Source organism: Sinocyclocheilus grahami, unplaced genomic scaffold (assembly GCF_001515645.1).
Source record: "Sinocyclocheilus grahami isolate Dianchi unplaced genomic scaffold, SAMN03320097.WGS_v1.1 scaffold976.1, whole genome shotgun sequence".
NCBI lineage: Eukaryota > Metazoa > Chordata > Actinopteri > Cypriniformes > Cyprinidae > Sinocyclocheilus > Sinocyclocheilus grahami.
This window is the reverse complement of record NW_015506155.1, coordinates 378437-389725: the sequence shown is the minus strand read 5'-3', so window position 1 is coordinate 389725 and position 11289 is coordinate 378437. Positions and strand designations below refer to the sequence as shown.

Sequence of the window (11289 nt, the reverse complement as noted above, 5' to 3'; positions counted from 1 at the left end):
ATGTCATGCCAAACCTCTCACGGCAGCGTCATCAGCTTGAGATCGTTTTTTTGAGATCGGCCTTTTTAGAGACCGCCGATCAAACATCCCAACGTGATTATCGGCCGATAGTGATAGGTAGCCGATCAATCGGAGCACCCCTATTTATTAGGGATGCATCAGAACACAATCATGTTTACACTACAAATACGACTTGGTCACATGCATTTCTCACCACCTCACAATGTGGTTTTTAGACACAAAATGTTTAACACTGATCTCCAAAAGGCATGCAAATACCAAGTAGTGACGATGTGACACTGCCTCGACTGTGCAAGTGACAATACCTGTGTCAACTGTGCAGCTCGCTTATAGACAGATGCGTGTGGTGATTTGAAGCCATTTGCGTATTTTGAGAGAGAAAGAGAGAGCGTGCGCGCGGTGATTCACTCACGCTGTTTGTGAAATTACGTCTCACACAAGGTTTTCAAATTACTTTTTAAGTTATTTAATGAAGAAATATGAAGGAGAGTACCTCACCTTCAGCATTATAATTATTGTACCCGCACCGGACAGAGACTGATACGGTGACGCTGCATGCCGTGCCAAACCTCTCACGGCAGCATCATCAGCTTGAGATCAGTTCTCCAAAAGGCATGCAAATACCAAGCGTAAGCAAAGTATATAAAAGCGCTAGAAGAAGCCATGCAGTCAGGGATGCAGCTGTGCGAAACGGCGCTCCTATGAAGGCCCTACTTCCTCCTGCTCTACTTTTACCAGGAACTCATGCAAATCAAACCACATTTGCAAGCCACTCCTGTAATTGCTACTACAAGAACAGACGGGGAAAAAATGAGTGCAAAGTAACAGACAGTGAAACAGAAAGAAAAGAAAAGAGAGATGGGCAGGGGAGAAAAAAAGCAAGTTTTGGTTACAGAGCACTAGGAGCTTTCTGCTGTTAAAGTCACTTGGTAATCGCACAGCCGAGACTAACGCTACTCACAATCTTTTCTCACAAGACACATCTAGCGTTTAGAGGTCACACGTTTAAACTAGGCAGAACTGGAACTGTCCGGTAAGACATTCAGTTTCTCTTTAACACCAGCCAGTGTGAAGCCTCTGCTGTGTCACACGTACACCCTGCTCAGTTCCCCTGCCGCTTGTACAAACACTCACACACATCAGCTGCCTTGTGCATGAACGAATAGAGGACTGTAAAAAAGGAAGACTTCTCAGAAATGACAGTTTCATGTTGCCCACTGTTTTGTGAAATACTGCTTCTTGTTATCTAGAGGAGAGGTCACTGGGTACAGAGATCTGTCTGTCTATCTCCTCGATCTCAGCCCTCTTTCCCTCGACCCTATGCAGCTGGGAAAGTTAGAAAGGCCATACGGCTGCTCTTGTCATAATCTAAGAGTGTCATGTACATAGTGATAATGAGCGCTCTATCTGAGAACACAGCAGCCCAAACAGGTAATAGAAGCAGGACGCACTGTTTAACGTAGCGTGACTGAGCATATCCCATACTGTAAGATAAGGCTGGGCGGTATATCGAGTTTGTAAGATATATCGATATATTTTTTATAAGCGATACAGTATGAGGCAATACCACCTATATCAATATACAGTAGTTTGATACGAGTGCATCTGAATAATAGCGGAGGACACAGAGTGAGCTGCTGCGGGGAAAGTGCATAATCCAGTTTGTCCTAAACATGAGACATGCTTTATATTAAGGGCTTTAAAATAACTTGTAAGATATAGTTAACATGTCTAGTTTAAAGCAGTTTGCCCTGTCAGATGCTCTGACAGACTCGTGTGCTGCTGACAGAGACGCTTCTTGCGCTGTTTAATGTGTTTGGTATGCTGTTTTCCTCAGTGCATAACTTACATTTCACAGGTATAATAAATAAATGATATGTATATGAATTCTATAACTAAAATGAAATAACTGTAATAACAGATTTAGGTTAAATAAAGATGTCAGTCTTTACAGTAAATTTTACTGTTCCTAATAATCTCCATGTTCCTCAAAATATATTGTGTTCAGCGGAAAGTTTTTTTTTTCTTTTTTTACCCAGTCATTTAAAAATAACACATTTTAGAGCTGTAACGACAATACCGTGATACAGTGAAATTTTTGCTTAAGGTTATCATACTGTCAAAATCTCATACCGGCCCATGCCTAGTTGTGATATAAACACTAAGGTAATAGGGGTCTAATGAGTGTGAATGTGCACATTTAACATAATCGAACTATTTACAACTTTCAAAAAAAGCAGCTAGGGATCACAAAAACATCTAAAAGCAGCACCTGAGAGCATGCTAACCCTGCCAACATCGTCTGGATGCTCCTCAGCCAGTGGAACAGATTATGGGGCTTTTGAAAGGCTAATATGCCAACAGCAATGCACTGATCCATTTCAGATCCCTCTGATTTGAGTAACAAATCCAGCTGGGACATTGGGGCTGTGTCTTCATTCTTCATGATAATTCCAGTCAGAAACCTGCTATGAATGCACATAGCACAGCATGTCAGAACACATAGAACTAGGCCATGATTAAAGCAACAAACTGACTCACTTATGAGAAATTAATGTAATTTGACTGGACAAAAATCAGAAAATACAGTGATACATATGCTACATTCATTTATTTCACTGGCTATGTCTACTTGTTAAAGCACTCTTTTTTTCAAGAGTTCAGTGTGAGCTACTGACCCAAAGCTCGACCTGTATCAGAGTCAGTTGCAAGGCTCTCTCCTTCAGAGTTGTCAGAGGATGACTCTGTGAGATCACAGGCCTTGGGGCTGAGGGACGGAGAGAGAGACGCAGAGAGAGAACCAAAGATAAGAACTGTGCCAGCTCATGCTTTGCACAAACCTCTGGCTATATCACACTAGGGTTATATTAACAAGTGTCAGCAACTGCATGTAGCCTTCAAGGATATCTCAAATAAATAAACATTGCAGTACATTTTTTCCAGTAATTATTCAAGACAAATTATATAATTGATCTAAAAAAAATAATAATAATTTAACAGTAGTATCAAATACTCTAAGAAACATTGAGAAATTTCATTAAACTGATCAAAAGAGACAGTGAAGACATTAATGTTACAAAAGTTTTTTGCTGTTCTTTTGAGCTTTCTATCCATCAAAAAATGTTTTTGTGGAAACCATGAAACATTAAAGCAGCGCAACGGTTTTCAACATTGATGGTAACAAATGTTCCTTAAGCACCAAATCACCCTGGAAATCAGACTGGAGTAATGGCTGCTAGAAATTCAGCTTTGACATAACCGGAACAAACTACATTTTTAAATGTTAAAATAGAATCGTTATTTTAAATTTTAATATTTCAAAACAATAGTGTTTTTACTGTATTTCTGGTCAAATAAATGCAGCCCCACACTTTCCAGACTTACTGCAACAGAGACAGTGTCATGTTCAACTAAGCATCTCATCAAGACATGTTAACATAACTGGCACACACATATGTACGCCACCCAGCTGAGAGCAAACATCCACCCATGAATTGACAATTCACAGAAAAACTCCCCGGACTGACGCATGTTATTCCCACCCAAAAAAAAACAAAGAACGGATGAATGTGAGCACAAGAAAAATGCCCCTCGGGTGACAAGGATTCCCTGGAGATTTACCATTGATTGCTACTTCAGTCTGCTTGCCAATAAAGTGAACAGGAGCATACTGATCATCTGTGAATCCTGCATGAGAACATGAGAGTAAAAGTTAACACTTGCCACTCTTTACCACAAAAGTGCAAAGGTTTCACTTGTCATCTCACTAGAACTTCCGCAGCTTCAAACATGCACCGCTGTTACATACTCTCTACTCCTTTTTAGGGATGGGCATTTTTCTAAAATATTGTATTCAAATATTTTGGCTCATAAAAAAATACAAATATTAGAATGACATTTATGGAGAAAGATGTTATTTTTTAATAATAAAATCAGTTTTTGTCACCATTTCTGAACAAGCTTATGAGAAAAACAATAATATCCATATGGTTGGGTGAAAGTTGGCTCCTCAGTCCAATAACAATAAGAACGCGCATCGACACAAACATTTCTGAAACACAAGACAACGGCGTGCTAAGCAAAGTTTCTTACAGCGCTTTGTGTTTTCAGTTCTTAAACCACTCTCCCTCAAGGAAACTTAAAGGAAGAATATGTCTCAAGATCATTTCGTTATCAGATAAGCTCTCTTCTCGGCTCACTCAGGGTACAGTTGCGCTTACCTGTAGTCGTAAATGCAGTGATGGACAGCTGTCTTTCCTCTGTTCACTGATGTTTGGATTTCATGTGATTTCTCATTATGGTGGTGATATGATAACTCCGTTTTTTTTTTTTTTTTTTTTTCAAATTTCGAAAGATCATTTAGTAAGATTATTTTGATCAAAGTAATTCCAAACTTCGTGAGGCAGATGACATTCTGTGATCAAATACAATCAACTTGTTAACATGCTCCACAGAGCCACCCAGTGCATTTATAACGTGGATTTATCATGGATTCCTTTAATTTACGGCCAGCAAAGCAACACAGTTCAATTCGATTAGTGGTTTTATTTTTTCTAATAATAATTACAGATTGAATATTTGACTATTTGTGCACACCCCTACTCCTTTTCCACTACAAAGTATGCGGAAGATAACAAGCAGTGAGGGAGTAAAACGTGAGGATACACCTGCTCAGGCCTGCACGACTTGTTGGTGTGACCATGCTGTACTGACTTAGTGGAGGCCACATAATAACAATGCTGACATGATCTAATCGCTAGCACACCCTGAGCACATGCGAGTTAATGTATTCCTCTTATCGGCAAGACATATCGGCATAAATTTTCATATCGGGCCAATGCCGATATTTACATTTAAAGCCATTATCGGCCAATCCCGATATTGGTCTGATAATATCGTGCATCCCTATAAAGTTGTACTCTTAACTTACCTTCGGATGTTTAGTCATGATTATTTTGTGCTGAAACTGGTATTAATGTGGAAGAGATGATCAGTTCACGTGCACCTCGCGCTGTTGATCGAGGTGCTACAGCGATCTGTCACTCCACATTAAACAGCATTTATTGTTTGAATACTGCAATACAATGGACAGAATTTGAAATCTGAGATCATTAAAAGTACCAAAGCACAATGCTTATTGCGATTTATTGGATCGGAGGTGCCCTTCAATGTTCCGTCCATTAACTGAAAACAGGCTAGAATAATTGATTCTTGGGATTTAATAATCGATATCGTTCCGTAAAAATGAGAATCGATTAAAATCAAGATATCAATATTTTTTACCCAGCCCTAAGAGCAAACACCTCAATGCTCCATCTAGATAAGAGAAGATAAGGCTAAGTTCATCCTAAGCAAGATGGCAAAGATTTGAGGTCGTTAAGCAAATACCACAAGCAGTAAACTTAACACCAGCTCCAGAAATGTTCATATGCACAGTCACGCAGGTTTCCACAGGCCATGCCACAAGCAATAACATCATAACAGCTGCCAAGATGCTTTAATTAAAATGGTATGGAGTGTAAGAGAAAAAAGCAAGTTGTATCAAGTTGGGCCACCACAAATGCACACGTGAGAAAGACATTCCTTTACCGATTATTGTAATAAGCAACAACTGCTTCTGAATTAAACTCCCTGAATTGAAACCACCAATGAGTTTCAAAGCTTTGTTTGCTGCATTCCAGGACATTACAGATGAAAAAGGTGGGTCTATTGACACTCTTATGAGATCAGAAAAAGCGGTTTGGCTGGGAAGGTTTAACTGTAGTGCTGGCCCTGCCATAAAGAGATTCACATTGTTTAACAAGTAGTAAAAACAATGTTATTCAGCTGATAACATACATGTAGGGCTGAGCGGTACATTGAATATTCACAATGATTTTGCCGGGAATATAAAATTGAGCAACACTGTGAATATGCTGATGACCCAAATGCAGCTTTTAGTTGGCTATTACGTTTCCGGAAAAAATGGTTGCGTCATTTTTTAATGTTAAAATGTTCTGCTAAAATATATTTGGATATAGTTATTGCTGTTTATTAAGTATTGTTTCAATGTAGTATTGCTGAATATTAATGAAAATTTTGTGAAAAGAAGAAAACCTCTGAGAAAAATTAACCACAATTCTACAATAATTCAATAATTAACAATAATTCTACTGTTTTTGTGTTAATCATTTTGATTCTACCGGGCAACAATGGTTAAAGGGGATAGAAAAAACACCCTTATTTAGAGCTATTTCTGAGTACATACATAAACAATTGAGAAATGGCTTAAAACTATTAAATATTTTTGAAGTTGCAATGTAATGCAAGTAGCACCAGAGGTTCTCTCATTGATTGTTGACTGGATGGACCAAAATCTGAATGCAGCAGATTGTAAGAAAGGGGTGGGGTTTTAAAAGGCCTCTATTATGCCATTTCCAATATTGCCTTTAATGCAGTGTAATGTAGCTGTATGTGAATGTAAACAACCTGCAAAGTTGTAAAATCAAAAGTGCACGATAAATAACGTTATTGTCTCCCAAAAGAAAGAATTGACTCTGAACAGCCTAAACGAGTCGTTAGTAATTTGAATCCCACTTCTGTAGCGGGGCAACACATTTGCATAATTCCCGCCTATGTTCTACGTTGGCCCGCCGCTAACAACTTGACCCCGTTCTAATCTCGGGGAGTTCAACGCGGGATTCGCAAAACGCTTGCTCTTGAAAGATGGCTCACTACCCTGCTAATAGATGTTTATATTTTCTATTGAGCCTTCAAAATACAGAACTATGGCAATGGGCGTATAGCTTCCGATATGTGCTATAAACGGTAGACGAATCAAAACAGACTGGGCCATCTGACTAATCAGAGCAGAGTAGGCTCACAGAAAGGAGGGTTTTGGAGAGACTGAATCTTAGAACTGCTTTGAACGAATCGTTTGTGATTCGCTGGAAAATTAGGTGATATTAAATGCATATTTTGAGAAAACTTAAGCATTTTTTGACCTTGCATGCATGTAATCCTATTGTAAGAGAGTCCCAAAACTATATTAAGAACCTTAAAAATGGCATAATAGGGGCACTTTAAGTAGACAAAATCATTGGCGAAATGCAGTATGAGTCACCAGCAAAGTCTGTCGTTTCACCAGAGTTATATTTTAATTGAATTATGAGGTTAAAAAAAAACATTTAAAACATTCACAATAAGATTATTCACATGCTTTTAAAAAAAATTTAATTCCAAGTTGTGATTTAAGCTATATGACCAAAATCTACATACAGTTAAAGACTGGGTTGAAAGATTACTCTTTTTCTTTAAACAATACATGGCTCCTCAGGTAAATATCTAACCAAGAACTTACAAATATCACTAGGTGCAAAATAAGGTAAAACCTAAGAACCCCCTCAAAAAAACAATGTCATCACCAACCACCATATTAGTGTGTTGAAGAAGCGCACAGAGAAGACAAGAAGCTGCTCAGTGGAAACTCCGCTAAGAGGGTGGGGACTCCTGTAAATGCTGCCACAAACCTGTCCACTTCCTGTCAGTCTGATGCTTACACCACTGTGACTGTAAACCTAATAGAATGACTCAAACGACAAGACAGACAGTTCATGTTATTCAACACAGACATCTTGAAGATTTATTGTCTTCTCAAAGGCCACATCATGCAGCTTTTATGGAAGCCACGCAGAGGGAGCAGATGTCTGTCAGGTCAGGATGAGACTGTGTTGAGCACCGTGCTCATTCATCAAGGGCTAGCAGCACTCCTGCTGGGCTTGCAATGCCGGCTCAAAGGCTCTAACAACTCCTTCAATATTAAAGCAGACAAGCTGAAAAGACAATGGGAGGAATGGAAGTCATGCTGTTGCCAGTTGTGTAGATGTTTTAGGAGAGCCTGCTGTGAGGCACAACTCAATCCATGTTTGTTAACAAGCTGTGAACTACTGTTACCAGTGACATTAAACATGCTGCCCAGTTAGAATGGCTACTGACAGCTCTGTTCATCCAAAATGCCAAACAAGCTATAAATATGGTCTAAACAGGCCTAATGTTGATCAAAAAAGCCACGTTTTGAAAGGTTATCATGCCTTCATTTGACACAGTCTTTATATTAGTTAATAATGAGAAAGATTTCAGCAGACTTGCCAAAAGCACCAAGTCTCTGGAGCGAAGCAGCATCATGATGAAGGTCTACCTACTGCCACGTTCACACAGCAGCAGAATACGATTGTCAGTCCTGTATTTGAGTCATTAATACAGGTGCATTCACACACATTCTGGTTATTTATTTACAACCACATTCTAGGCATGCTCAGATCGATCGGCATCGGCCGATAATCACATATTATGACTCGATCGGTACTCACCAACTTGGCCGATCTCACAAAATAAACAAATAGACAAAGGCGTAGTTTGATGACGCCGTGACTGAGTGTGGAATCATGGGAGTTGTCATCTTCATCCCCACAGCCGATGCAATCTGACGTGACTCGGGCAGAAATCATGTTCATAGATGAGCTAATGATTTATTAACGTTGTAGTATGAAGCAGGGTGAGGCTGAAAGCCGTCGAAGCGAAACGACGCCACTGAACGAGTGCGCCACTCGGCTCGAAAGCAGTGTCGCTTTTATTATGCCACAGTCGACTGCTTCCGTTCCTTCCGGTCGTGCGTATGTGGGGAAAAAAGCAGCGCTGTTTTATCATACTAGATACATTTGAAAGTTCTGTTATGCTACTCTGTGCGGTTGTCACCGGTCTAATAAAACGCACTACATATTAAAGCGTCTTTGGTGTTTCCATGTTTTCTACAAAACCGGAAATCGAGGGGTTATGTCATTGGCAGGCAACACAATAACACTATGCGCACGGTCCGTCACTAGTTAAAATTGCTTATTTCTCTGGATTTAAACATTCTTCGAAACATTTGGGATAATGCAAGTACACAAGTCAGCTAAATACATAACACTGTTCTAGTGGTTTTTGGATATTTTCATAAAAAAAATCTTACATATTGTGCCTTTAAGTTATTTTGCTCACATTTATTTAAAATTGTCCCAATGTAGCAAACACAAAAATTCTGTCAAACTACCAATGAAATGTCCATTTAGGTACATAACATTGATTTTATGGTGATGAAATACATTGCAGCATGCTCATATTTAGAGGCAACTAAGAAAAATCAGCATGCACATCAAACAACTAAGCCAGCAAAAAAACAAACAAACAAAAATACCCTGTTATGCCAGGCAAAATATCTCACCTTATATTACACAGATACCTCAAGCTCTAAAACATGTCCTGACTTGTTCTCCCCTGGCAATTTTACAAGTTCCATCAGATTCTGGCAGGAATGCCTGCATGTCCGTCTCAAAGACAACAAGGCATAAGCCACTGACCAACACCTGTCCTGTACAGTTTGTATTAATCACACAGGAGCAGGAACAACAGGTGGAGCATGAAGCCACGTGACTCATCAAATACTACACATGGCACCTGAATACAGCATTTTGGATCATGTCATGTCATTAATAAGCATCCTTCTCGTTTAGGGAACTGGTTGAGATCACGTTCCACCCATACATCAGCTTTCCTGTTCTACAAGCATGCCATTTAAATGCGTTACTATTGGCTTAGCAGTTGGTTTACTACGCAGTTTAGGTCTAATGCTGGCTCATCAGCTTACAGTTTAACCATATAAGTTACTGTACACGGGAATGATCAAAGACACGGATCGACCATACCTCAAAGGGTTACCATATGTCAGAGTCAGTTAAAATAAAGCAAACATGAATATGAAGAAACCAGTTACACGTACGTGAACCGGCAAGGCTTGTGTGACAAATGTTGTGGTACATTAAAAATAAACTAAAATTAAGGACTCTAATCTTCCACGTTTTGCATAACCATTGAACCCCTGAAATCAGGAACATTCTGGAGTGCGACGATAAAGTGTTATGACATTTTTAACATTAGCTCGCTGGCTAACAATTAAATCTCACCCTCTCTGACCCTCACAGCCGGTCAAACGATGAAACATGACCAAGTGACCATCATGTTTTACGTCCATACACAGAATCAAACATGTAACTAATTTTATTCTTAATGCTCTAACGTTAGCGGACAATAAACCGTCAGAGTAACTTCTTGACACGGTCTCTGCTGATGATGAGACCGCTAGCAAGCAGCTAGCCAGCGCAGTCCAGGGCAGCCTGAGGAGAACACCAGCCCCTTCATTCATTTATCGACACCAAACTCAGGAATGATCGACAAACGGTCTCTGATCGCGTCAAAAACCGTCTAGCTGTCAAAACGAATAAAACAGGCGAGTGTGGAGTTTCCGTTCAAACGTACGCGGGCAAATGGCTGCCACCCTCGCGAGCTCCTTCACCGGCTGAAGCGCGAGCTTTCACAGCTATGACGGTCAAACAAACGACTCGGGTAGTCGCTATTAACGTCTTTCTGGCATATTAGAGGGGGAAGGCGAGTGATAATAAGGGATACTTACAAAGAACGGGCCAAACATTGAAATCCCTTGGCAATCCCCGGAGAACGTGCACGTAGAGCCGTAACCGCTTTGAGGGTGAAGTCGTGTTTATCGTCCTCTCAGTAAAAGCTGAATTGAGATGAACTGAAGAGGGAGGAGTCAGCCATTGACTGCGTCATCATTACGCAAGAGCCTGTTCCAATGTTCGATATTCTCTTAATTTGTGGAACGCGATTTCTTTTTACAAATTGAATCCAAGAATGTATATATATTTACGATGACTTATTTATAATACTCTGTGGAACATTAAATATTGTTTATTTAATCCGAGAGAAAAATGTGACCACCTAATTTGGAAATATTAGATTTGGATATGATCAAACTGTAGATCAACATAAAGAGGGATGAATGCTTACAGGTGTGATATTTGTGAAGCCTTTGAGCCACTTTTATACAGAGGCGGACAACTCAAATCAGACAATATTGTGTCTAATATTTACCTCAATATTAACTTCTTATTATTGAATTGTTGTAAATAAATATCACATTTGCAATTGGTCAGTGTTCAAAAGATGCTGGGAAATCACTTCATGTAGCCCTACAAGAGTGATTACTGATAAACTGTCTGTTTTAGAGAAGAAAAAAATCACCCACTGACTTTCAAAGCTGCTACATAGCACCGACTTTCTACTTCGAGGACCTTGATAGAAATATAGTGGAGTTAAAGTCATAAGTTCCCAGAAAAAATAATACTCAAGTAAAGTACCAATACTCAAAAAGTGTACTTAAGTACAATACTCAAG

The 11289-nt window shown here is 39.5% G+C and overlaps 1 protein-coding gene across 2 annotated transcripts in view; it reads right to left on the bottom strand.

Moving 5' to 3' along the window:
* The window catches only part of LOC107565044 (protein tyrosine phosphatase type IVA 2-like), a 16361-nt gene extending 5723 nt beyond the window's left edge, over window positions 1-10638 (bottom strand). Inside the window, exon 1 of one of the 2 annotated variants that reach the window (XM_016250229.1) lies at window positions 10508-10638. The gene's annotated coding sequence lies outside the window, so the exon portion shown is untranslated. Of the gene's footprint in view, window positions 1-9262; window positions 9378-10507 lie in introns of those variants that run through there. The other variant, XM_016250230.1, reaches the window with a different exon arrangement.
* Between the last annotated feature and the right edge of the window lie 651 nt (window positions 10639-11289).